This window comes from Pongo abelii, chromosome 2, assembly GCF_028885655.2.
Source record: "Pongo abelii isolate AG06213 chromosome 2, NHGRI_mPonAbe1-v2.0_pri, whole genome shotgun sequence".
Classification (NCBI taxonomy): Eukaryota; Metazoa; Chordata; class Mammalia; order Primates; family Hominidae; genus Pongo; species Pongo abelii.
In genome coordinates, this window is record NC_085928.1 from 202,554,367 (window position 1) to 202,582,031 (window position 27,665).

Consider the following 27,665-nt stretch of genomic DNA (forward strand, 5'->3'; position numbering starts at 1 on the left):
TCCCCCAAAGTCTTAACTCATTTCAGCATTAACTCAAAAGTCCACAGTCCAAAGTCTCATCTGAGAGAAGACAAGTCCCTTTTGCCTATGAGCCTGTAAAATAAAACCAAGTTTGTTACTTCTGAGATACAGTGGGGGTTCAGGTATTGGAAGAAATTGGCCAAAACAAAGGGGTGCAGGCCCCATGTAAGTCCGAAATCCAGTGGGGTAGTCAAATCTCAAAGCTCCAAAATGATCTCCTTTGACTCCATGTCTCACATCCTGGTCACACTGATGCAAGAGGTAGGTTCCCATGCTGTTGGGCAGCTCGGCACCTGTGGCTTTGCAGGGTACAGCCTCTCTCTCAGTTGCTTTCACGGGCTGGTATTTTGTGTCTGCAGCTTTTCCAGGTACACGGTGCAACCTGTCAGTAGATCTACCACTTTATGGTCTGGAGGATGGTGGCCCTCTCAGCTCTACTAGGCAGTGCCCCAATAGGGACCCTGTGTGGGGGCTCCAACCCCACATTTCCCTTCCACACTGCCCTAGCAGAGGTTCTCTATGAGAGCCCTGCCCCTGTAGCAAAAGTCTGCCTGAACATCTAGGCGTTTCCTTACATCCTCTGAAATCTAGGTGGAGGTTCCCAAACCCCAAATCTTGACTTCTGTGCACTGGCAGGCTGAATACCACGTTGAAGCTACCAAGGCTTGAGTCTTGCACCCTCTGAAGTCATGGCCAGAACTGCACATTGGCCCCTTTCAGACACAGCTGGAGCGGCTGGGACACAGGGCACCAAGTTCCTAGGCTGCACATAGCATGGGGACCCTGGGCCCCACTCACAAAACCACGTTTTCCTCCTAGTCCTCTAGGCCTGAGATGAGAAGGGGTGCCATGAAGACCTCTGACATTCCCTGGAGACATTTTTTCCATTGTCTTGGGGAACAGTATTCAGCTACTCATTACTTATGCAAATGTATGCAGTCGGCTGGAATTTCTTCTCAGAAAATGGGATTTTCTTTTCTATCGCATTGTCAGGCTGCAAATTTTCCCAACTTTTATGCTGTCTTCCACTTATAAAACTGAATGCCTTTGACGGCACCCACGTCACATCTTGAATGCTTTGCTGCTTAGAAATTTCTTCTGCCAGATACCCTAAATCATCTCTCTAAAGTTCAAAGTTCCACAAATCTCTAGGGCAGAGGCAAAATGCCACTAGTCTCTTTGCTAACATGTAGCAAGAGTCACCTTTGCTCCAGTTCTTCACAATTTCTTCATCTCCATCTGAGACCACCTCAGCCTGGATTTCATTGTCCATATCATTATCAGCATTTTGGTCAAAGCCATTTGACAAGTCTCTAGGGAGTTCCAAACTGTCCCACATTTTCCTATCTTCTTCTGAGACCTCCAAACTGTCCCAACCTCTGCCTGTTACCCAGTTCCAAAGTTGCTTCCACATTTTAGGGTATCTTTTCAGCAGCACCCCACTCTACTGTTATCAATTTACTGTGTTAGTCCATTTTTATGCTGCTGATAAAGACATACTGGAGACTGGGCAATTTACAAAAGAAAGAGGTTTAATGGACTTACGGTTCCACCTGGCTGGGGAGGCATCACAATCAAGGCAGAAGGTGAAAGGCACATCTCCCATGGTGGCAGACAAGGGAAGAGAGCTTGTGCAGGGAAACTCCCTCTTATATTATCATTAGATCTTGTGAGATTTATTCGCTATCGCAAGAACAGCACAGGAAAGACCCACCCCCATGATTCAACTACCTCCCATGGGGTCCCTCCCACAACATGTGGGAATTCAAGGTGAGATTTGGGTGGGGTCACAGCCAAACCATATCAATGAGGTGCATGAGAAATGTTGTTACACATATCTAATGCGCAGCAATTAAGGGACAGTATCTAAAATGTCCGTCACCTGAGGATAATACAGTTTTGTCAAGTATGGTCATCCTATTCTGCTACCAATCATTACATTTATTCCTCTTATTGGATTGTATGTTTGTACCCTTAACCCACTTCTCTTCATCCTTCTCTCTCCATCCTGTTTTTTTTTTTTAATTTGACATCTACATTCTCTTTTGATCCACTGTCTCTCACTTGGTGGAGCTTAGTGTTTAGAGCTTGAGCTTTGAAATCAAACTGGACCTAGGATTACCTCTCAACTCTTACATTTACTGGATGAGATGACTGCTCCTTCTTTCAGTGGTTTTTATGTGTACCATAGAGCGAGTATTCATACTTCCATAGAATTGTTGTCAGAATTAATTGAGATAGAATATCTTAATATGGTGCCTGCCAGATCGTAGGTCCTTAATAAATTGTGGTAATGATATGGTGGAGAAGTTTATTGATATTTATGACTTTTGGGAAACTCTGCCAGTAATAATCCTTTTCATCCTTTCATCCTTGAAGATTTATTCAACAACAGCAATATCGCTCATTTGTTATTTGAGACTATTTTAATAATTTCTCTTCTGTATCTATAAAATATTTAAGAATTGTCTTTGAAGGAAAAATCTAAGAAAATTGGATTTTTAGTAGAAAGCTTTTGAAGGATTTTGCTTCATCAAAATTCTATAAGAAGTGAATACTAATGGGCATGCGGTTTTTTTCTGGGGTGATGAAAGTGTTCTGGAATTAGAGAGTGGTGATGGTTGCATAGCCTTATACATATGCTAAGAACCACTGAACTGTACACATTAAAAGGGTAAATTTTATGGTACTGAATTGCATTTTATTTTATTTTTTTTTAAGATAGAGTCTTGCTCTGTCACCCAGGCTGGAGTGCAATGGAGCGATCTCAGCTCACTGCAACCTCCACCTCCCGGGTTTGAGCAATTTTCCTGCCTCAGCCTCCTGCGTAGCTGGGATTACAGGCATATGCTGCCATGCCCAGCTAATTTTTGTATTTTTGGTAGAGACAGCTTTTCACCATGTTGGCCAGGCTGGTCTCGAACTGACCTCAGGTGATGCACCCACCTCGGCCTCTGAAAGTGCTGGGATTACAGGCATGAGACACTGCACCCAGCCCTGCAGTTTAATGTTTTAAAACTATAAGAAAAATATTGGACAGCAAGATAGTTTACAGCTACACACGTTATTAGAGTGGTGATTTTTTTTCTTTCCTGTTTTCATTTCAGTTGTCCACTCCATATTGCAGAGATTATGATCATTTTGGTTGTCAAAGTCTTAGATGACATCATAAGAAACACTTGAGAGCTATACATTGCTGAGTTCAAGTCCCAGCTGTGTGTTAATGGACACATTTCTTAACTTTAATTTCATTTTCCCCATTTGCAAAACAAGGCTAATAATCTGCCTTGAGGTTTGTTGTGGCAAAAAGAAAAAAGAAAGAAAGAAAAGGAAATGCTTAACATAGAGATTAGCACTTAGTGGACTCCCCATTTACAGAAGATCTTCTTCAAAAGGACTAGTACATTCCGAAAAAGAGGTTTGGGAATTTTTTTTCTTTTTTTCTGGTCAGAACCTATTATGAAACACCCATTGGTCATCCCTATTTTTAAAATTTATAATTATTTTAAAGCAAATGAAAATACTTTTCTTAAAGGTGAAATTTAAAACTTAAAGTTATTAACAACATTTTCGGTTGTTGTATTTTGAAAGGAAGGTATGTGAAGATAAAATTTGGAAAATCAACCCCCTCCTTTAATTTTCTACCACATGATTGATGCTGTCACTGACACCTCGAGTTGAGGAATATAAGTATCTTTTGCTTAGGAGGTGTTAGTCTGATGGCAGCTTATTTGGATAGTGCTTTTTTGTTTGTTGTTTTTAGTCCATGGTCTTACCTAGACACTCAGAATTAGACCTACATTCTGGATTAGCATATACTAAAATCTAGTTTCATTCTTCTACATGTAGCTTGCTAGTTTTCCCAGCAACATTTATTTAATAGGATGTCCTTTCCCCAATTTATGTATTTGTATGCTTTGTTGAAGATCAATTAGCTATAAGTATTTGGCTTTATTTCTGGGTTTTCTATTCTGTTCCATTGGTCTACATGCCTATTTTTATACTAGTACCATGCTGTTTTGGTAACTATAGTCTTGTAGTATAGTTTGAAGTTGGGTAAGGTGGTGCCTCCAGATTTGTTGTTCTTGCTTAGTATTTATTTGGCTGTGTGGGCTCTTTTTTGGTTCCATATGAATTTTAGGATTTTTTTTTTCTAGCTCTGTGAAGAATGCTGATGACCTTTCGATGGGGATTGATCTGAATCTGTAGATTGCTTTGAGCAGTATGGTCATTTTCACTATATTGATTCTTTCCACTTATGAGCATGGGTTGTCTTTCTATTTCTTTGTGTCGTCTATGATTTCTTTCAGCATTGTTTTGTAGTTTTCCTTGTAGATATCTTTCACCTACTTAAGTATGTTACTAAGTATTTTTTTATTTTATTTTTTGTAGCTGTTTTAAAAGCAATTGAGTTCTTGATTTGATTCTCAACTTTGTCATTGTTGGTGTATAGCAGTGCTACTGATTGGTGAACATTGATTTTGTATCAAACTTTTGATGCTTGTTCTTAAAGGCAGAGTTTAAAGTCTTACTATGAGTGACACACATACACTGTATGCGCAACAATGACAATAACATTTTTAATTTCTCAATTAATTTTCTTAACCAAATCAGAAACAAATTTTCTGGAATTTGCCTTCAGGTATTTTTAGTGAGGAACATGACCAAATATGAAATAAATTACTATTTCTTCTGGTTTTTTGCTTATTTTTTTCTTCTATGAAACAATTCTTGTATTTTTAATGCACAGTCATTTGGGGACATCAAACTCTGACCATATTTATGTGGCATGACACTTAGTAAGCTGCAGACATGATCTGAAATTGTTTTCTCTAACCTTATTTCTCCTACACACCATCACAAGAAAACAAATGATGGATGTAAATATCTATTTTCAAAAGGCATTTCATCTGACACCATCTTACTCAGAGTTTTTGTAATTGCATGGAGAAAAAATTTATAATAGCGTGTGCTCAGGGATTCAACCAATTTTGATAAAAAAAGGTTGAATACTTCACTTCTTCAAAAGTGTATAATGGTTCCTTACAATCTAAAGTCAAATTACCAAAATCTGTAACTTGCTGTGTTCAAGAACTGGCACAATCTTCACCTAGCTTTCTGGACATAGTTTCTACAATATCACTTCCCCCATAATTACTTCAAGTCTACAATCCCTTACCAGAAACAGCTGGGGCCGAGTGAGTTTTGTAATTCAGGTTTTTGGGGAACAAGGTGGTATTTTTTTAAAGTAATACAGTTAATGTTTAAAATATTAGCAAAATCCATGTATGTTGGGGCTGCATCTATAATGAAATACATTGATATTTCTGCAGTAAAATCTATAAGTATTCTCATAAGTGGGATAAATAAAGACTGTAAATAGCCTCCTGTCAATTCAGGTTAGTCTGTACCTTAAGGAAAAACAACAACACACACAGTGGTTTTCAGAGCTTCTTGAATTTAGAAATTAAAGACAGTAAAATGTAAGCCTGCACTTGCTTTACTTGGACATAGACATAGACTTTTGAACTTTTGAGCCTTTGTTCATTTTCTTTCCTTAGCCAAAACTGTCCTCTATGTCTCTCCTAGTTTATTAAAGTTTATCATGGGCCAGTCCAAACATCAGAAGCAACCCCATTTTCCTCTGTTGTCTGCATGCATATCTCTCTCCATAGGCTAGAAAGTCCATAGGGAATAGTTTTGTGTCTGATTTGCATTGCATACTGTGATTCCTGGCAGTGTATTTTTCCTCAAAAAAATATAAAAACTGGATGAAGCAAGCCTGCTTGAAAACATAAATGTCGACAAAACAAACCCAAAGCATTCAGTGTCCTGTCTCTATTCCTCTTTATAAATGTGAATTTTTATAAGATGACAGGGTTTCTTTTCATATCAGATGGGTAACGTGCCAATGTCTTGACAAGGTTCAAGGGTGGCACATCTCACACATACACTTGAACACCCAATCATCATGCTTATGAACTACAAAAGGATCAGATTTTGTTGTTTAACAAAAGTAATTTTACTCAGAATCTATTTTTTCTGGTCAAATATTTTCTAGTGATTCTAATAAAAAAGTATAAGCAGTATAATTGCTACCTTTCCATTACAGTTCAACACACTGAGTAAACTTAAAAGAAGCAGGTTTTAGGTTCCTGTAGTGCTCAGGAAATGTGAGTTTTTAAAAAATTAACTTACTCATATATTACACTTCTGATTTTTTCTAATTCTATCACTTCCAGAAGCAAAACCAGATTGTAAGCTCTTTATTTTTACTTTTATTTTTTAGATGGAGTCTCACTCTGTCGCCCAGGATGGAGTACAGTGGTATGATCTTGCCTCACTGCAACCTCCGCCTCCTGGGTTCAAGAGATTCTCGTGTCTCAGCCTCCCAAGTAGCTGGGACTACAGGTGCATGCCACCACACCTAATTTTTGTATTTTTAGAAAAGATGGGGTTTTGTGATGTTGGCCAGACTGGTACCGAACTCCTGACCTCAAGAGATCTCCCTGCCTTGGCCTCCCAAAGTGCTGGGATTACAGGCATGAGCCACCATGCTCTTTAGTCTATTAAAAATGTATCTTTTTATTTGATGTTCTTTGCAGTGCTCTTTGTAGACAATTAAGAGTGGCTGATAATTCATATATGACTGAATAATACTAATTTTGAATAAAATCATTTTAAAATTACTGATTTTAGAACTATTTAATAATAATAAGATAACTATTTTTCTAATATGGGAGATTTGGGGACATTCCTCCAAATAGAAATACCACCTTACTATTGTAAGTTCCAGTGGATATTTTGATTTTAAGTCTAACTTTTACCTTACACAATTTATGATCTATATTTTATTTCTAAGATTTAGTAGACTATCATATGAAGTGATATTCCTGACTCCTTTTGTAATAAAATCATTATTAGGGTATGTTATAAAATGAAACAAATAAGAAATGAATAAAATTCTTCCTATAGGTAAAAGCAGAAATAGTATATAAGGTGTGTTTTGGCTGTGGCAGGGGATTTGAAGAACAATGCTGAATAATATCTAGATCACAAAATCAACTATAATAAGCTAAAAATAGGTTTTTCATATTTGGTACTAGCCTTCATATGAAGTAGCTATCCTAATATGCAGTACTGTATAACATCTTTTTAGCCATCCATCCACCCAATCTTTCATCCATATATCCATAGGGAAAAAATTCTACTTAAAATTAAAACTCCCTTCTTAGGAAGACAGTTCAATTAAGGAAGAATAGGTCTTCTTTCTTCAGCAAAGCATCTTGGTAGATCAAAACATGCACAGAGGAGTCAGAGAGAAATTTGGGAGTAAGACTGGAGGAAATGGAATTAATCTGCAGAACAATGTGAGAAGAATTTGGAGCTCCTGTGAGCCATCTGGAAGGGACTAAGGAAAACCAAAAACCATGGTAGGAGGCTGGAGTCTGAGGTATAGAAATGGCCAAGAGAATTTTTCAGAGAACAAGGATAGCTGTACAATCTCTAAAATGAAATAATTTGACAGAAACAGAATTCAGAGCCAGAGGAGACCTCGAAAATATAAACTTGCACTGAAAATTTGCATACAACTTGCTGGTGGTTGGGGTGGGCAATACTGAACTCTAAAATTCATAGAATGGAGCTCAAACAAATCTTAGCTAGGTCTTAATTGGTACAAGGAATTTAGCTATATCTCAGATACATAAACATACATATGCACTTATTCATATGAAGCAAGTGTTCTAGAGCTCATTTATTCAATAACCCCAAATATCTGCCACAGATGCAAACCTGAAAGAAGATGCAAAGAAGGGACAAAAGAAAGACATCTAACCACCCACAAATGGTGTCATAAAATTGCAGCACTAAATTTTACATAGCTTGTAGGGTTACATTATGTCCTAATACAATATGTATTTACATTTTTAAAAATTCTATTTACTTTTTTACATATTACTCTACACAGCTATTTCACCACGCTCAACAGTCTAGAACTACAACCCACACACCAAATCCAGCAAACTGCCTGTTTTTGAAAATAAAATTCCATTGGAACACAGCCATAACCATTTGTTTCTGTGTTGTCTATGACTGTTTCAGGCTACAACCTGAGTCGAGTGATTGTGACAAAGGCTATATGGTCCATAAAGCCTAAAATATTTACTATCTGGCTCTTAGCAGAAAAGGACTGCTAACCTCTTATCAAGAAGCAAAAGTTGAAATAGACAGATTTAAAAACATATGGTGAGAAATAACTATTTTATAGCAAAAAAGTAAGCAAACAACAAACCAACAAATACCATGCTCTCCAAAGTCACAATACATGGTGCCATCATGTGTGAAGACAAAGAACACCAGAAAGCCTAACAAGTTGTTAACAAGTCTCCGAAAGTGTATTTTACAGGGCAATACAACTATTAAAATTAGTAATAATGATCCTGAGACATTAACAAAAATTGTAAAATATGTTGAGAATTTTCTAAGACATTTAAAAATATATATAAAAAATAAGATTTTTGCTTTTGATATTTTGATTTTTTTAACCTTTAGTTTTTGTTGGTACATACTGGGTGTATTTATGGGGTACATAAGATATTTTGATAGAGGCATATAATGCATAATAATCACATCAGGGTAAATGGGGCATTCATCACCTCAGGCATTTATCCTTTTTGTTACAAGTAATCCCATTATACTTTTAGTTAATTTTAAGTATATAATAAATTATCGTTAACTTTAGTCTCCCCATTCTGCTGTCGAATACTAGATCTTATTCATTCTTTCCAACTGCATTTTTGTACTCATTAACTATCCTCATTCCCCGCCACTACCCTTCCCAGCCTCTGGTAACCATCATTCTACTGTCTATCCCCATGAGTTCAATTGTTTTAATTTTTAGCTCTCACAAATCAGTGAGAACATGTGAAGTTTATCTTTCTGTGCCTGGCTTATTTTACTTAACAGAATGACCTCCAGTCCTATTCATGCTGTTATAAATGACAGGATCTCATTCTTTTTTTATGGGTGAATAGTACACCATTGTGTATATGTACTACATTCTCTTCATCCATTTGTCTGTTGGTGGACATTTCAGTTGCCTCAAAATCTTGGCTATTGGGAATAGTGTTACTATAACACGAGGGTGTAGAAATCTCTTTGATATACTGATTTCTTTTCTTTTGGGTATATACCTAGTAATGGGATTGTAGGATCATATGGTAGCCCTATTTTTAGTTTTTGAAGAACCTCCAAACGATTTTCCATAGTGGTTGTACTAATTTACATTCCCACCAAGAGTGTACAAGGATTCCCTTTTCTCCACATGCTGGCCAGTGTTTGTGATTTCCTGTCTTTTGGATAAAAATCATTTTAACTGGGGTGAGGTGACATATTGTTAGTTTTTATTAGCATTTCTCTGATAATCAGTGATGCTGAGCACATTGTTATATACCACTTCGCATGTCTTCTTTTGAGAAATGTCTATTCAGATCTTCATGTATTTTTTGTTCAGATTAATGGATTTTTTCCCTATTGAGTTGTTTGAGCTTCTCATATATTCTGGTTATTGATTCCTTGTCAGATGGATAGTTTGCAAATATTTTCCCCCATTCTGTGGGTTGTCTCTTCACTTTGTTGATTGTATCCTTCACTTTGCAGAAGGTTTTTAACTTGATGTGATCCCATTTGTCCACTTTTGATCTGGTTGCCTGTGTTTGTGGGGTATTACTCAAGAAATTTTTGCCAAGAATAGTGTTGTGGAGTGTTTTCCCAAAGTTTTCTTTTATTAGTTTCATAATGTAAGGTCTTAGATTTAAGCCTTTAACCTTTTTTTTTTTTTTTTTTTTGAGATGGAGTTTCACTCTTGTTCCCCAGGCTGGAGTGCAATGGTGTGATCTCGGCTCACTGCAACCTCTGTCTCCCAGGTTCAAGTGATTCTCCTGCCTCAGCCTCCTGTGTAGCTGAGATTACAGATGTGTGCCACTGCGCCCGGCTAATTTTTTGTATTTTTAGTAAAGATGGGGTTTCACCATGTTGGCCAGACTGGTCTCAAACTCCTGATCTCAGGTGGTCTGCCCGCCTCGGCCTCCCAAAGTGCTGGAATTACAGGCATGAGCCACCTCACCAAGCCTTTAATCCGTTTATTTTTTTTATTTTTGTATATGGTTAGCTAGAGATAGGGAGTCTAGTTTCATTCTGCTGCATACAGATATCCAGTTTTCTTAGCTCCACTTATTGAAGAGATTGTCTTTTCCCCAATGTATGTCCTTGGCATCTTTGTTTATGCAATAAGTTAACTGTAGACATATGGATTTACTTCTGAGTTCTTCATTCTGTTCCATTGGTCTATTTGTCTGGTTTTATGCCAGTACCATGTTATTTTGGTACTATAGCTCTGTAGTACAATTTGAAGTCAAGTAATGAGATTCCTCTAGTTTTGTTCTTTTTGCACATGATAGCTTTAGCTGGATAATTCTAGCTTTTTCCTGGGTCTTTTGCAGTTCTACATAAATTTTCAAATTTTTTTTTTCTATTTCTGTGAAGAATAGAATGTCATTGGTATTTTGAAGGACTTGCATGGAATCTGTACATTGCTTTGGGCAGTATGAACATTTTAACAATATTGATTCTTCCAATCCATGAACATGGAATATCTTTTCATTTCTTTGTTGTGCTATTTAATTTCTTGCATCAATGTTTTATAGTTTTCATTGTAGAGATCTTTCACTTATTTTGTTAAATTAATTCCTAGATATTTTATTTTATTTGTAGTTATTGCAAACGGGATCGCTTTCTTTTCTTTTTCAGGTTATTTGCTGTTGGCATGTAGAAATGTTACTGATTTATGTATGTTAATTTTGTATCCTGCAACTTTATTGAATTTGTTGATCAATTTGAATAATTTTGGGTGCAGCCTTTAGGTTTTTCCAAATAACAAAAATATCATCTGCAAACAAGGATAATTTGACTTCATCCTTTCCAGTGTGGATGCTTTTTATTTCTTTCTCTTTTCTGATTGCCCTAGCTAGGACTTCCACTATTATGTTGAATAACAATGGTGAAAGTGAGCATCATGTCGTGTTCCAGATTTCAGAAGCAATGCTCTCCATTTTTCCCCATTCACTATGATACTAGCTGTGGGTCTGTCATATATGGCTTTTATTGTGTTGAGGTATGTTCCTTCTATACCCAGATTTTTTTAGGGTTTTTATCATGAAATGATATTGAATTTTATCAAATAATTTTTCAGCATCAATTGAAATGATCATATGTTTTTTGTATTTTGTTCTGTTGATATAATGCATCACGTTGATTGATTTGTGTATGCTGAACCATCCTTGTATTTCTGGAATAAATCCCACTTGGTCATGATGAATGATCTTTTAATGAGTTATTGAATCCAATTCAGTTTGCTAGTATTTTGTTGATGATTTTTGCATCAATGTTCAACAGGGATATTGGCCTATAGTTTTCTTTTCTTTTTGAGGTGTTTTTGTCTGGTGTTGGTATCAGTGTAATACTGGCCTCATATGATAAGTTTGGAAGTATTCCTTTTTGCCCTATTTTTCTGAATAGTTTTAGTAGGGTTGATATTAGTTCTTCTTTAAATGTTTGGTGAAATTCACCATTGAAGCCATCAGGTTCCAGGCTTTTCGTTGCTGGGTGACTTCTTATTACTGCTTTGATCTGGTTATTTGTCATTTGTCTGTTCCAGTTTTGGATTTTTTTTCATGGTTCAATCTTGGTGGGTTATATGTGTCTAGGAATATATGCATTTCTTCTAGAATTTCCAATTTGTTGGCATAGAGTTGCTTATAGTAGCCTCTGATGATCCTTTGGATTTCTGCAGTATCAGTTGTAAAGTCTTCATTTTCACCTCTGATTTTTTGGGGTCCTTCTCTCTTTTCTTTCTTAGTCTGGCCAAAGTTTTCTCAATGTTGTTTATCTTTTCTTAAAACCAATATTTTGTTTCACTGATTTTGTATTGTTTTCTTAATTTCACGTTCACTTATTTCTATTCTAAACTTTATTATTTTTTTCTCTACTAATTTTGGGTTTGTTTTATTCTTGATTTTCTATTTCTTTAAGAAGCATAATTAGGTAGTTTATTTGAAGTTTTTCTAATTTTTGACGTAGGTGATTATAGCTATAAGCTTTTCTCTTAGTATCGCTTTAGCCGTATCCCATTGGTTTCAGTGTGTTGCGTCTCCATTATCATTTGTTTCAAGATTTTTTTCAATTTCCTTTTTCATTTCTTCTTTGACCCATTGGTCATTAAGGAACATACTGTCTAATTTCCTTATGATTGTATAGTTTTCAAAGTTCCTCTTGTTAATGATTTCTAGTTTTATTCCATTGTGGTCACAGAAGATACGTGATATAACTTCCAATTTTTTGAATGTTTTAAGACTTGTTTTGTGACCTGACATAAGGTATATCCTTGAGAATGATGCATGTACTGAGGAGAATATGTATTCTGCAGTCATTGGATAAAATGTTCTGTAAATAGACATTAGGTTCATTTGGTGTGTTGTGCAGATTAAGCCAGATGTTTCCTTGCTAATTTTCTGTCAGGATGATGTGTCGATGATGAAAGTGGGGTGTTGAAGTCTCCAGCTGTTATTGTGTTGGAGTCTCTCTGTCTCTTTAGCTCTAATAATATTTCCTTTATATATCTGGGTGCTCCAGTATTGGGCACATATATATTTATGGTTGTTATATCATTTTGCTGAATTTATTTCTTTTCATTATGTAATGACCTTCTTTGATTCTTTGTATAGTTTTTGTCTTGAAATCTACTTTGTCTGATGTAAGTATAGCTATTGCTGCTCTTTTTGGTTTCTACTTGCACGCAATATATTTTTCCATCCCTTTATTTTCAGTTTATGTGTGTCTTTATGGAAAAGTGCAACTTATCATTGGGTCTTGCTTTTTTAAATCCATTCAGCTACTCTATGTGTTTTGATTGAAGAGTTTAGTCCATTTACATTCAATGTTGTTATTGATAAGCAAGGACTTACCCCTGCCATTTTGTTACTTGTTTTCTGGTTGTTTGTGGTCTTCTCTTCCTTCTTTCCTTTTTTCCTGTCTTCCTTTTACCAAGGGTGAGTTTCTCTGATGATATGTTTTAACGTTTCAAGTTCTTGATTTTTATTGTGTTTGTTGTATATTTTCTGATTGAAGTTACCATAAAACATGCAAATAATATCTTATAACCCATTATTTTAAATTAATGACAAATTAACACTTATTCCATAAACAGAGAAAACTAATTAAAAGTTTGTATTTTAATTGTGTCCCCCCACTTTTTAACTTTTTGCTATTTCTATTTATATCTTATTACACTATCTGTATCTTGAAAAGTTGTTGTAGCTTATTTTTGATTGGTTCATCTTTAGTCTTTCTACTTAAGATGTGAGTAGTTTACACATCAAAATTATGGTGTTAAAATATGGTGTGTTTTTCTGTATACTTACTATTACCAGTGAGTTTTGCACCTTCAGATGATTTCTTTTTGCTCATTTACAAACTTTTCTTTCAGACTGAAGAACTCCCTTACATTTCTTGGAGGACATGTCTGATGTTAATAAAACCCCTTAGTTTTATTTGTCGGGGAAAAATCTTTATTTCTCCTTCATGCTTGAAGGAGAATTTCACTGGATCTACTATTTTAGGATACAAGTTTTTCTCCTTCAGCATGTTAAATATTTCATGCCACTTTCTCCTGATCTGTTAGGTTTCCACTGAGAAGTCTGCTGCCATATATATTGAAGCTCCATTGTATGTTATTCATTTCTTTTATCTTGCCACTTTTAGGATCCTTTCTTTATCTTTGACCTTGGGGGCCTCAGCCTCCCAAGCAGCTGGGACTATAGGTGCACATCACCATGCCTGGCATTTTTTTTTTTTTTTTGTATTTTTAGTGGAGATGGGCTTTCACCATGTTGGCCAGGCTGGTCTTGAACTCCTGATCTTGAATGATCCGCCCGCCTTGGCCTCCCAAAGTTCTGGGATTACAGGTGTGAGCCACCATGCCTGGCCCATTCTTTTTTCTTCTTTTTTTCTGTCTCCCCTGGCTATTTCCAAATAGCCTGCCTTCAAGCGCACTAATTATCTCTTCCACCTGATTTATTCTGCTGATAAGAGACTCTGATACATTCTTCAGTATTTCAATTGCAGTTTTCAGCTCCAGAATTTCTGCATAATTCTTTTTTAATTATTTGAATTCCTTTGTTAAATTTATCTGATGGCATTCTGAAATCTTTCTCTGTGTTATCTTGAATTTCATTGCGAGTCCTCAAAACAGCTATTTTGAATTCTCTGAATGAAAGATCACATATCTCTGTCTCTCTAGGATTAATTGCTGCTCCCTTATTTAGTTCATTTGGTGAGGTCATATTTTTCTGGATAATCTTGATGTTTGTGGATGTTTGTCAGTGTCTGGGCATTGAAGATTTAGGTATTTATTGTAGTCTTCACAGTCTGGTTTTTTTTTTTTTTTTTTTTTTCCACCTGTCCTTCTTTGGAAGGCTTTCCAAGAATTCAAAGGCATTTGGGTGTTGTGCTCTAAGTTTCTGGTCACTGCAGCCCCATCTGTATTAGGGAGCACCCCAAGCCCAGTAACAATATGGTTCTTACAGACTTATAGAGATACTTCTTGGTGGTCTTGGATCATATCTGGAAGAATTGTCTGGATTACCAGGAAAAGACTCATGTTCTCTTTCCTTATTTTCTCCCCAACAACTAGGCTAGAAGAGAGGGGACACAAGTACTCCTGTTGTCACCACTATTAGGACTGTGCTGGGTCAGACCTGAAACTAGTATGGTACTGGGTCTCACCCAAGGCCTGTGGTTACCACTTCCTGACTATCACCTATGCTCACCCAAAGCCCTAGGGCTCTACAATCATCAGGTGACAAAGCCACTCTGGCTTTTGTCCTTCCATTCAGAATGGGGAGTTTCCTCCAGCACCAGTCAGGTCCAGCAATGTTTTTCAGAAGCCAGTCCCTGAAGTCAGGGACAAACCTTAGGAATCTACCTGTTGCTCTATTCTACTGTGGCTGAGCTGGCACCCAAGCCACAAGACTAAGTCCTTCACACTCTTCCCTCCCTTTTCTGTAAGCACGGAGTTTCTCCCTGTGGCCACCCTTGCCCCAGGCCCATGGCGAGTACTGTCTGGTTACCACTGATGTTCACTCAAAGCCCAAGGGCTCTTCAGTCAGCTTGTTGGTGAATGCTGCCAAGCCTGGGACACTCTCTTCAGGACAATGGGATCCCCTCTGGTTCAGGGCTAGGTCCAGAAATGCCATTCAAGAACCAAGACCCAGAATGGGGACTCCAAGAGTCTGCTTGGTACTCTACCCCACTGTGGCCGAGCTGGTACCTAAGCTAAGGAACAAAGCCCCCTTTACTCTTCCCTCCCCTTTTCTCAAGCAGACAGAGTCTCTCCCTATAGCCATCACAGCTGGGAATGTGCTGGGTCTCACCTGAAGCCAGCATGTCTCTGAGTCTCACCCAAGGCCCACAGCGAGTACTGCCCAGCTACCACTGCTGAAAGATCAAGGCCCAAGGGCTCTTTTGTCAGCAGATGATGAATCCTGCCAGGACTGGGTTCTCCCCTTTAAGACAGTGGATTCCCTTTTGGCCCACGGTGTGTCTAGAAATGTCATCCTGGAATTAAGGTCTGGGATGGGGCCCTCATGACTCTGCCTAGTGCCCTATCTTACTGTGGCTAAACTGGTATCCAAGTGGCAAGTCCTCTTTACTCTTCGTTATCCTCTCCTAAGGCGGAGGGAAGAAGTATCTCCCAGAGCTGCAAGCTACACTGCCTGGGGCTGGGAAATGGATAGTGCAAGCACTCTCTTTGCTGTTCAAGCTGATGTCTCACTAGGTCACATGCCCCCCAAGTTCACTGGTTCTGAGCAATTCCCCTTTGCTAGGGCTGGTCTAATTGCTCCCTCCATCAGCTTTGGCTGAGTTCTGCCTGGTGTTGCTGTCTGCTGTGACAGGACAGCACTGAGTTCCAATGCAAAGTCCTACAATCACTGTGCTCTCCCTCTTCCAAGCACACAGATTTGTTTTTCTCCATGCCACTGAACTGCTGATGGGGGGATGGGGATGGGTAATGTTGGCAATTCAAGGCTCTCTTTTCCACCCTCTTCAGTGCCTCTTTCAGCAATATGAAGTTAAAACCGGGTACTGTGATTGCTCATCTGATTTTTGATTCTCATGAAGATGCTTTTTTGTGTGGATAGTTGTTCAATTTGTTATTCTTGCTGGGAGGACAATCAGTGAAGGCTTCTATTTGGCCATCTTGCGCTGCCTTCCTCTCTGATATTTTAATTTTTAGAAGGAGTAGGTTTTGATATCTGGACAGTGAACTCATGTAAATTATCTCATCCTTCTGAGAATTTTACTGTAAATTTATTTTATCTCAGTATTAAAGTTATCCAAAAGAGCTATTTAACACATAACAAAACATATAGATTTCTCTCTACAACACTTTAAATTTTACAATTTTTTTAATAGAAGTAGTGTCTGGATTTCACATTCATTTTATTATTTTAAAGTATTATTAGTGAAGTACTATACTGTAGATTTTAAGAGAGCTAATTGTAGAGCTAGACTTTTTAGACTCTCATTCCAGGTCTACCCACACAAGTTGTATAAGCTTGGGCACAGAATCAGGGTACGGTCGTGAGTATAGCAGACCTTTGTATTTCCATTCAGTCTGTAAGTCAATAGGTCTGTCTAAGAGCAAACACCTATTTCAGGGCAATCGCCACAACTACTTTGTCTGGACTTTGACTTTTCCTCTTCCTGGAAGAGGAGATGGAGGAGAAGTCAGGTGAGATAGCTTAAGGAGAACTTGAATAATCAGTAAGCTGGTACAAAGACTCACACAAGATCAACTGAGCCATGTCCAAGGGAAGCGAGCCCCACAATGATCAGAAACACCTATGAGAAGCAGCACTCTCTAGTATAGCATTATAGGGGATTTCTGTGCCAACTACAACTGCCTGGGGAATCAAATACTACAGGATATTCCCTCATGTAGGTACCAACTGAACACTTGCACTCTGGCCCCCAAAACTACTTGTGTATAAGCTTTAATTATCAAGACAATTGTACCAATTCATCATTACCAACATATTTTCTCTGGCACTGAATTCCAGGAGGCATTTACCATGTGCATCCACATGATAAATTTTATCACAAAGGACAGTGAGCATCACAAATAACACAGTCTTCAGCTGTGAATAGTGATGTTTCAATGACCTCTGTAAAAGCTTTCCTCCACAACCACTGATCTTTCTCTCCCACAGAAAATCCTTCACAAGTACGTGCATAGCTTTTGTGAAATGTTTACCTTCTAGCAAAGCTGTGAATTTCGTCCCATAGCTATAGCTGGTCTCAACTGGCCCCTATCCCGAGGAGAGTGACGCATGGTGAAGAGAATGAAACTGTAGGTGCTAGAAAAAGTAGCTTCCAGAAGAAAACAAAATTGTCCACATAATATCCAGAGGGTTTTTTAAGGATAAAATATTGTAATTCTTCAGCGTGGTAGATGCTGGTACTTCAAGGAGACAATTCTCAACTCAATATTAAAAAATATTCTCTTTCTCAAATCCATCCACAGTTGGAATTACTTGTCTCTACTCATAGTGAGCTTCTTTTTACTTTTAGAGGACATTCAAGCTTTGGGCAAAGGACGTTGAACCACTTGGCTACACTCTCTAAGACAAATTAGATCTCAGAGATTTTGAAAAGAAAAGTGGTCCAATCTGACTGATTAAAGGCATAAGGATCTCTATGCTCTGAATGGATTCCACCCAAATAAACTAAGGAACAAGTCACAACTTCTTCATCTCAGAATAGAATGTAATTAGCTGGCTGTAATTATTGCCTTAGGAAAGACCTAGTAAATGAGAGACAGAGTGGTGTGGTGAAAAAGAACATAACTTTTGAGTCTGGACAACTTTGATTCAAATCCTGGTTCTGTCATTTATTAGCTGTGTCATCTTAGACAATTTACATGACCTCTCTGAGTCTCAGTTGTTTCCTCTAAATATAGATAAGAATGCCTCATTATAGAGTATTGTAAGAAGTCTATGAGATATTATACATATAGTGATTACCTCACTACAGGGCTTACAATAGGCACTAAACAAATTAAACCTATCATCACTAATACTTTAGGTGCAAACCACAGTGATCCCAGCTTTTTTAAGATCATCTATGGAAAAATCAATGATATATACATAATTCATAAATTAAGGAGAAATTTAAAATGGGCAGCAAATTTTAGAATCTGTAACATGTTTGTCATGAGAAATTGCTACTTTTCAAAAAAAAAAAAAAAAAAAGGATATTTCGACAGATAAAGAATACACCAAAACCACAACTGGAGAATAAGGGTTTAATTGTAGTTCCCTGGTTCAATGCTTATTCCTTCCTGATAGAATGTAAGCTTTATGAGGACAGGAACTTTATCTGATTCACCAATGTATTTCTAGAGACCAGAACTATTTCTGACACATAGTCTCTACTCAATAGACTTTTGTTGAAAAATGAGTGAATAAAAGAGTGGCCACTCAGTACCTTAATAAACAATGACTATTTACAAAATAGTAGGGTGGGCTGGGCGGGGTGGCTTATGCCTATAATTCTCCACACTTTGGGAGGCTGAGGTGGGCAGACCCCTTGAGCCCAAGAGTTTGAGACCAGCTTGTGCAACACAGCAAAACCCCACCTCTACTAAAAAATACAAAAATTAGCCTGGCATGGTGGCACACACCTGTAGTCCTAGCTACTTCAGAGGCTGCAGTGGGAGGATCGCTTGAGCCCAGGAGGTTGAGGCTGCAGTGAGCTGAGATTGCACCACTGCACTCCAGCCTGGGCAACAGAGTGAGACCCTGTCTCAAAAAAACAATAGTGGGGCAAGACAAACCAGATTCTAGCTGAGCCTCCACAAATACTCCTTAGACCTACCCAACTCTATCTGTACTAATTTCACGTATCAAAAGAAACCTTGTGGTGACTCTTTGGCTTTTTATAAGCCATGTATGGAATGCTTTATGGAAAATAGAGTGACAATTTCCATTGGTAGTAGAGCAGGTGATGTCTCTCTCCCAGTGTAAATGTATCCATCGGCATCTGACTTATTAATTAAATGTTTTTTATAAGTAGTCTCTATGAATTAGTCTTTTTCAGTCTGATCACAATAGAATAATCCACAATCAAAGTATACATAGTTCTCAACTCACTCAAGTTCACCGTTTTCTTTACAGAGTCTCTGCTTCTGCAATAAACTCCCCCAATGTCTCTCTTTCATCACCTCAATGATACCAAGTTATTTCAGGAAGGTTGTCTCTAATAAATGATTATTGTAATTTATAACAGGTTACTATCTTTACAATGGTATATTATTGTGGACAAATCTCAATATTTATACAAATGATAGCTTATGTTGCAGTAAAATTGGCCACATAGAAATGATACTGGATTCTAAACAGCTTGCTGAATTCACAACTGAATCCAAAACCAACAGGAAGCGTTCTCCAACCTGTTCTTAAAAATACCTGCTCTAGGTATATAATGCTAGAACTTAACCAATGAAACTAGTATTATTTCTTATCACAGCACTGACAAGGGTTGCCTTTCAGTCACTGCGATAAAAATTATCATTTTCTTCTCTATAGCTTCTGTCACTGTTTTTTCTATAGCTTCTGTTATCATTTTCTTCAACATGTGCTAGGAGATAATACGCTATTCCCTTAAAAATGCTTCCCAAGTACTAGCTAGAAAATTTACTGGAGGCCTCTGTACATTCAGAATGTAGATGACTAAAACCAGAAATGAAGTCAAAAAATGAAACCAAGATTTTAAAAAACTTTCCAACTACTACAGGATTTGAAAATGCCTTTCTCAGCATACTTCAAAATGAGTAAATTGCTTCTAAGTGAGTAAATACTTCTATGTAAGTAAATTTGAATAACATCCAAAAATACACATTTCCTGTTTTTTAAGTGTGAGGGTATGCTGAGGGAGAGAAGAAGGATGTTTGGTGTCTAGTGCACAGAGAGACTTTAGAGCTGTTACCAGTTGAATTGGTGACAACAGATAACATTAACCAACTTAAAGGCCTTAATTCCCAAAGCATTGATACACATGTTTAAAAATATAAAACACAAATCGGAAATATTTCTTAAATTTCAAATTCAATATTAGAATTGATATAAATTTCAGATATTACACAGTCCAGTGCCTTCATTGTACAAATGGAAAAAACTGAGGCATAGGGAAATGAATCACTCAGAAAAACTCACAACATAATTACTCAACTTGGAGCAGACTTCAAGCCTTTTCACTTCTAAATCCCTTTTCCAGAGGATTTTGCTAGATTTATTCGTATCAACTGTGTGGCTATCATCTGTATTTTCAGTGACACTACAATGACCCATCTACCATGTCTAAGATGGGGTTAACTAACTCATCAAGGTATCTATTAGCCAGATTCTGGACATTATTATTAATTTCGATGATAGCTGTTCTCTAATAATGCCACCATTGTGTTTCAGAGCAGACAGATTGAAAGACAATCATGTATTTACCCAGTTGTAGTGTTATATCCCTTCTAACACATTTACTGATACTTTTATTCATCTCACCAATAACAACACACAGCATTAAAAAAAAAACTGGCAATATTAACCTAAAAAAATGGAAAGGAAAGCTGATTCCATAACTAATCTACAGTTGTTCCTGTGGGAATAATTCATTACAATATAACCCTGTCTCTTATAACCTGAAAAAATACTTCACTTGTGTTGCTTCCATCAAAAAAGTCTTTCATAGATCTCTACATCACTTCTCTATTATAAACCACTGCTACATTTCTTAATAGGCATTAAAGTGGATGTGATAGTTTGTGCTTCCTAAACCATGCCAGGCAAGCTAATTACACTAACAGTTGCTCAGGCTAAGAAATCTGGATTTTTAAAAATCCTATCAAAGCTGTTGAAAGATTTTAACTCCTAATATGCTGTAATCAAATATATGATTCAGGAGGATTACTCTGGTACTAGTATGGAGAGAGAGAAAACCAATATGACCTGACAACAAATTGTAAAACCCTGAACGATGGCAAATGCAGTCATGATAAAAATAAAAGAACAGATTCTAATAATTAATGTAACTTAGTAATTGATTGTGTGTGGAAGTAAAGAAGAAGAAGCAATAATGTTCAAGCTCCTGGAATTGTGCTAAGTAGAAAAGGGGCTCAAAATGAAAAACAGACATTTATTATTCATGACAGAATAATGGTTATTCACAGTCAAGTGTATAAAGTGTCAGATATGAGAACAAATGAAAAGGAGGATAAAATCACATTTGAAAACAGGAAAAAGGAAATTGGGGCGTTAATTTTATGTGTCTGCTTGAGTGAGCCACAGAATGTCCAGAAATTTGGCCAAACATTATTCTGGGTATGACTGTAGGGTGTTGCTAGATGAAACTCACATCTGAATCAGTAGATGGAGTAAAACAGATTGCTTCTCCTAGTGTGTGTGGGCCTTATCCACCAATTGAAGACCTGAATAGACATAAAGGCTGAGCAAGAGGGAGCTCCTTCTGTCTGACTGCTATGAGCTGGGACATTGGTCTTTTTCAGCCTTCAGACTCGAACTGAAATATCAGCTCTTCTTGGGTCTTGAGCCTGCCAGCTTTCTGACTGGAACTTACACCATCAGCATGCCTGGTATTCAAGCCTTCGGACTTGGATGGAAGCTACACAACAGCTTTCTTAGGTCTCTAGCTTGCAGACTGCAGACCTTGGAACTTATCAGCCTCCACAAACATGTGAGCCAATCTCTTATAATAAATCTCCTCCCTCTGTCTCTCTCTTTCTCTCTCTCTCTATATATATTATATATACACACACGTATCTATACACTCACACATATATGTGTATATGTGTGTGTGTATATATATGTATATATAATTACATATATAGAAAAAAGGAAATTGGGATGGTTAATTTTATGTGTCCACTTGAGTGAGCCACAGGATGTGAGGTGTATGAGAGACTATACACATATGTGTATATGTACAGATATATATATGTGTATATATGTATGTGCATAGATAATATTTATACACACATACATGTATATATGTATGTGCAAACATATATAATATATTCCTTTCCTTCCTATATATGTGCATACATATATAATATATTATATGTGTGTATACATAATATATCATATAATTATATATATTACACATATAACATATTATATATTACTTATGTTACATCATATATTACACAGATATAACATTAGGATATACAACACCTATCGAAGAACCATGAGTTCCATGAACTATGGTTCTCTGAAGAACCATGAGTAATGCAGAAATAAGTAATAAAGAGTGTAGTATGTCAAGTTTGCTAAGCCTTAAAGAAAGGAAGAGGGATGTTTCAGACAAAGAGAAAATTACATAGGTAGGGTATAGTTTTAAAAGAACAAATAGTATAACACAACTAGAGCATCAGGTGAGATAAAGTAGAAGGTAAGCAGAAAAAGGTAGATTGGAGGTACACAGGGGAAAATTTCTGAGATATAACCAAAGAGTTCAGAGTTAATTTAAGGAAAAAAAATATAATTCAATGAAGGTTTTGTGAAAGACTTAAAATGAAATTTAAAAAATACATTAAAATACTCAAATATTTAAAGATACAAACTTTTTTTTCTCTCTCTTTATTAAAAGCAAAATTATCTCCATTTATTTTAGCTTCCTTTCCCTGGAATGCATGTAACTGTCAGGTTTAGAGAGTCACTTAGGTCAGGAAGCCTAGGAATAGATTGTATATGCAATATTAAATAAAAACAACACTTCTGCTTCTAGCCATGACAAAGTCCAACTAGTATTGGACTTACCGTTCTGCCATAAACAATTACAAAACTGGGTGGAAAACTATTAACACATTATTTTCAAGCACTTGATAACAAATGGTGCAGGACTGTCATATTTTAGAGAAAGGGAAAATATAAGTTAACCCTGTATTAACTCCAGCTTTCTACCTGGGGTCACTTTCTAGGGGCAGCATGGGAGACAGAGGCCAAATACAGAATGACAGTTTTACTGAGAGGAGAAGGCACAGATCAGAGTTTCGGGCTGGTAAGGTAGCTAGAATTTGTGTGGCCGAGTACTGAGGAGAGAAAGCTTTGCAGAGTAGGGGAAGCAAGAAATCTTCACAGAGGTTGCCCTCAGGCCCTTGGGCCAAAGGATGGGCTACTTTTGTTCAGGTAAGTATTCTGTGACACTCTTAAGAGAACAACTACAGCAGTGACAAATCCTTCAGTGCTCATCTGAATGGCGACATTAAACAGTGCTCATAGATGTTAAAGTCCTAACGCAGCCAGAGTGAGAAAACTTCACTGAGCAACAAAAGCATTCAGTCGAGATACTGGAATGACCATGCCTAGGAGGAAAGACCATGACCTAAAATAATGGCCATGCCATAGAACTAAGCATAAAATTGAAATAAAGTATAAATCCATTCTAACAAAATCAAAAGAAGCCACCAATAGTTAACCACTTGCCAGAATAAAACTAAACACTCTTCAAAGAAAAAAAACATACTCAATACATACCATCCCACAACATACGATTCATAATGTCAAGCGTACAGTCAAATATTACTAGACATGCAAAGATGTAGGAAAAATGTGACCCATAGTCAAAAGTAAAAAGTTGATATAAACAAATCACAAAGTGATAGAGATGTTGGAATAAGGAGATAAAGACCTTAAAAGTGGATAAATAGATATATATAGGTGGGTATGTTATTATTTATATAGAGATACATATGTAGAGATATAGATATAAACTTAAAGAAAAATGTAGAAATAATATACTCATAATGCTGAGTTGGGAAATCTCAGGAGAGAAAGGAAAACTGTAACATAGGACTAATGAGAATTCTAGAACAAAAAATACTTTTCCTGAGTAAATTCACTAGGTAGGCTGAACAGCAGATTAGACACTACAATAAAGGGTCAATGAATTTGAAAACATGGGAATATAAATTAACCAATCTGAAGACAAGGAAAAGAAAATGATTGAGAAGAACAAGCAGAGCCCTGGTACCTCAGAAAGTTCAACTATTTGTGAAAATCCAGAGGAAGGAGAAAAGGAGAAGGAGAAGGAGAAAAAGTAGGAGAGAAGAAAAGGTAGAGAGAGATAAAGAAGCAAAAAAAATTTCAAAATTCAAAATCTGTTTTAAAAATTACCCTCCAGATTCAAGACATTTAGTAAACCCTAAACTGTGTAAATAGAAAACCTTGACTGAGTATATTATAATCAAAGTACTGAAAGATAATGGTAAAAAGAAAATCTTTTTTTTTCTTTTATTATTATTATTATTATTATTATTATTATTATTATTATACTTTAGGTTTTATGGTACATGTGCCTAATGTGCAGGTAAGTTACATATGTATACATGTGCCATGCTGGTGCGCTGCACCCACCAATTCGTCATCTAGCATTAGGTATATCTCCCAATGCTATCCCTCCCCCCTCCCCCCAACCCACAACAGTCCCCGAAGTGTGATGTTCCCCTTCCTGTGTCCATGTGTTCTCACTGTTCAATTCCCACCTATGAGTGAGAATATGCGGTGTTTGGTTTTTTGTTCTTGCGATAGTTTACTGAGAATGATGATTTCCAATTTCATCCATGTCCCTACAAAGGACATGAACTCATCATTTTTTATGGCTGCATAGTATTCCATGGTGTATATGTGCCACATTTTCTTAATCCAGTCTATCATTGTTGGACATTTGGGTTGGTTCCAAGTCTTTGCTATTGTGAATAATGCGGCAATAAACATACGTGTGCATGTGTCTTTATAGCAGCATGATTTATAGTCCTTTGGGTATATACCCAGTAATGGGATGGCTGGGTCAAATGGAATTTCTAGTTCTAGATCCCTGAGGAATCGCCACACTGACTTCCACAAGGGTTGAATTAGTTTACAGTCCCACCAACAGTGTCAAAGTGTTCCTATTTCTCCACATCCTCTCCAGCACCTGTTGTTTCCTGACTTTTTAATGATTGCCATTCTAACTGGTGTGAGATGGTATCTCATTGTGGTTTTGATTTGCATTTCTCTGATGGCCAGTGAAGAGGTACAAGGAGGAGCTGGTACCATTCCTTCTGAAACTATTCCAATCAATAGAAAAAGAGGGAATCCTCCCTAACTCATTTTATGAGGCCAGCATCATCCTGATACCAAAGCCTGGCAGAGACACAACAAAAAAAGAGAATTTTAGACCAATATCCTTGATGAACATTGATGCAAAAATCCTCAATAAAATACTGGCAAACAGAATCCAGCAGCACATCAAAAAGCTTATCCACCATGATCAAGTGGGCTTCATCCCTGGGATGCAAGGCTGGTTCAATATACGCAAATCAATAAATGTAATCCAGCATATAAACAGAACCAAAGACAAAAACCACATGATTATCTCAATAGATGCAGAAAAGGCCTTTGACAAAATTCAACAACGCTTTATGCTAAAAACTCTCAATAAATTAGGTATTGATGGGACATATCTCAAAATAATAAGAGCTATTTATGACAAACCCACAGCCAATATCATACTGAATGGGCAAAAACTGGAAGCATTCCCTTTGAAAACTGGCACAAGACAGGGATGCCCTCTCTCGCCACTTCTATTCAACATAGTGTTGGAAGTTCTGGCCAGGGCAATTAGGCAGGAGAAGGAAATCAAGGGTATTCAATTAGGAAAAGAGGAAGTCAAATTGTCCCTGTTTGCAGATGACATGATAGTATATCTAGAAAACCCCATTGTCTCAGCCCAAAATCTCCTTAAGCTGATAAGCAACTTCAGCAAAGTCTCAGGATACAAAATCAATGTGCAAAAATCACAAGCATTCTTATACATCAATAACAGACAAACAGAGAGCCAAATCATGAGTGAACTCCCATTCACAATTGCTTCAAAGAGAATAAAATACCTAGGAATCCAACTTACAAGGGATGTGAAAGACCTCTTCAAGGAGAACTACAAACCACTGCTCAAGGAAATAAAAGAGGATACAAACAAATGGAAGAACATTCCATGCTCATGGGTAGGAAGAATCAATATCATGAAAATGGCCATCCTTCCCAAGGTAATTTACAGATTCAATGCCATCCCCATCAAGCTACCAATGACTTTCTTCACAGAATTGGAAAAAACTACTTTAAAGTTCATATGGAACCAAAAAAGAGCCCGCGTCGCCAAGTCAATCCTAAGCCAAAAGAACAAAGCTGGAGGCATCACACTACCTGACTTCAAACTATACTACAAGGCTACAGTAACCAAAACAGCATGGTACTGGTACCAAAACAGAGATATAGATCAATGGAACAGAACAGAGCCCTCAGAAATAATGCCACATATCTACAACCATCTGATCTTTGACAAACCTGAGAAAAACAAGAAATGGGGAAAGGATTCCCTACTTAATAAATGGTGCTGGGAAAACTGGCTAGCCATATGTAGAAAGCTGAAACTGGATCCCTTCCTTACACCTTATACAAAAATCAATTCAAGATGGATTAAAGACTTAAATGTTAGACCTAAAACCATAAAAACCCTAGAAGAAAACCTAGTCAATACCATTCAGGACATAGGCATGGGCAAGGACTTCATGTCTAAAACACCAAAAGCAATGGCAACAAAAGCCAAAATTGACAAATGGGATCTAATTAAACTAAAGAGCTTCTGCACAGCAAAGGAAACTACCATCAGAGTGAACAGGCAACCTACAAAATGGGAGAAAATTTTCGCAACCTACTCATCTGACAAAGGGCTAATATCGAGAATCTACAATGAACTCCAACAAATTTACAAGAAATAAACAAACAACCCCATCAAAAAGTGGGCGAAGGACATGAACAGACACTTCTCAAAAGAAGACATTTATGCAGCCAAAAAACACATGAAAAAAGAAAATCTTAAAATCTACCAAAAAAAAAAAAAACCTCACATGAAGGGAAACAAGCTGAAAGATGATGGACTCCTCATCAGAAAAGTAAATACAGGCCAGTCGGGCACAGTGGCTCATGCCTGTAATCCCAGCACTTTGGGAGGCCGAGGCTGGCAGGTCACCTGAGGCTGGGGATTCCAGACCAGCCTGGCCAACATGGTGAAATCCTGTCTCTACTAAAAATACAAAAATTAAGCAGATGTGGTAGTGTGCACCTGTAATCCCAGCTACTCCGGAGGCTGAGGCATGAAAATCGCTTGAGCCTGGGTAGCAGAAGTTGCAGTGAGCCCAGATCACGCCACTGCACCCCAGCCTGGGTGACAGGGTGAGACTCTGTCTCAAAAAACAAAAACAAAACAAAACAAAAACAAAAACAAAGCAAAACAAAACAAAAAAAAACAAATACATGCCAGAAGATCTTGAAACAACAGCTGTAAAGTACTGAAAGTTTTTTAAAGTCAAGCCAGTATTCTACCATCAGTGGAAATACTTCAAAAATGAGGATAAGATAAACATTTTTAATAAATGCATACCGAGAAAATTTGTCCCCAGTAAAAATACACTCTAATAATTT

General features: G+C 37.2%; 1 protein-coding gene and 1 non-coding gene across 2 annotated transcripts in view; both read right to left on the minus strand.

Moving 5' to 3' along the window:
- Positions 1-27,665, minus strand: part of FGF12 (fibroblast growth factor 12) — a 586,961-nt gene that overhangs the window by 384,556 nt on the left and 174,740 nt on the right.
- LOC112132917 (small nucleolar RNA U13) lies at positions 5,912-6,015 on the minus strand. Its single transcript, XR_002914618.1, has one exon. It is a non-coding gene; the product is annotated as a small nucleolar RNA U13 (small nucleolar RNA).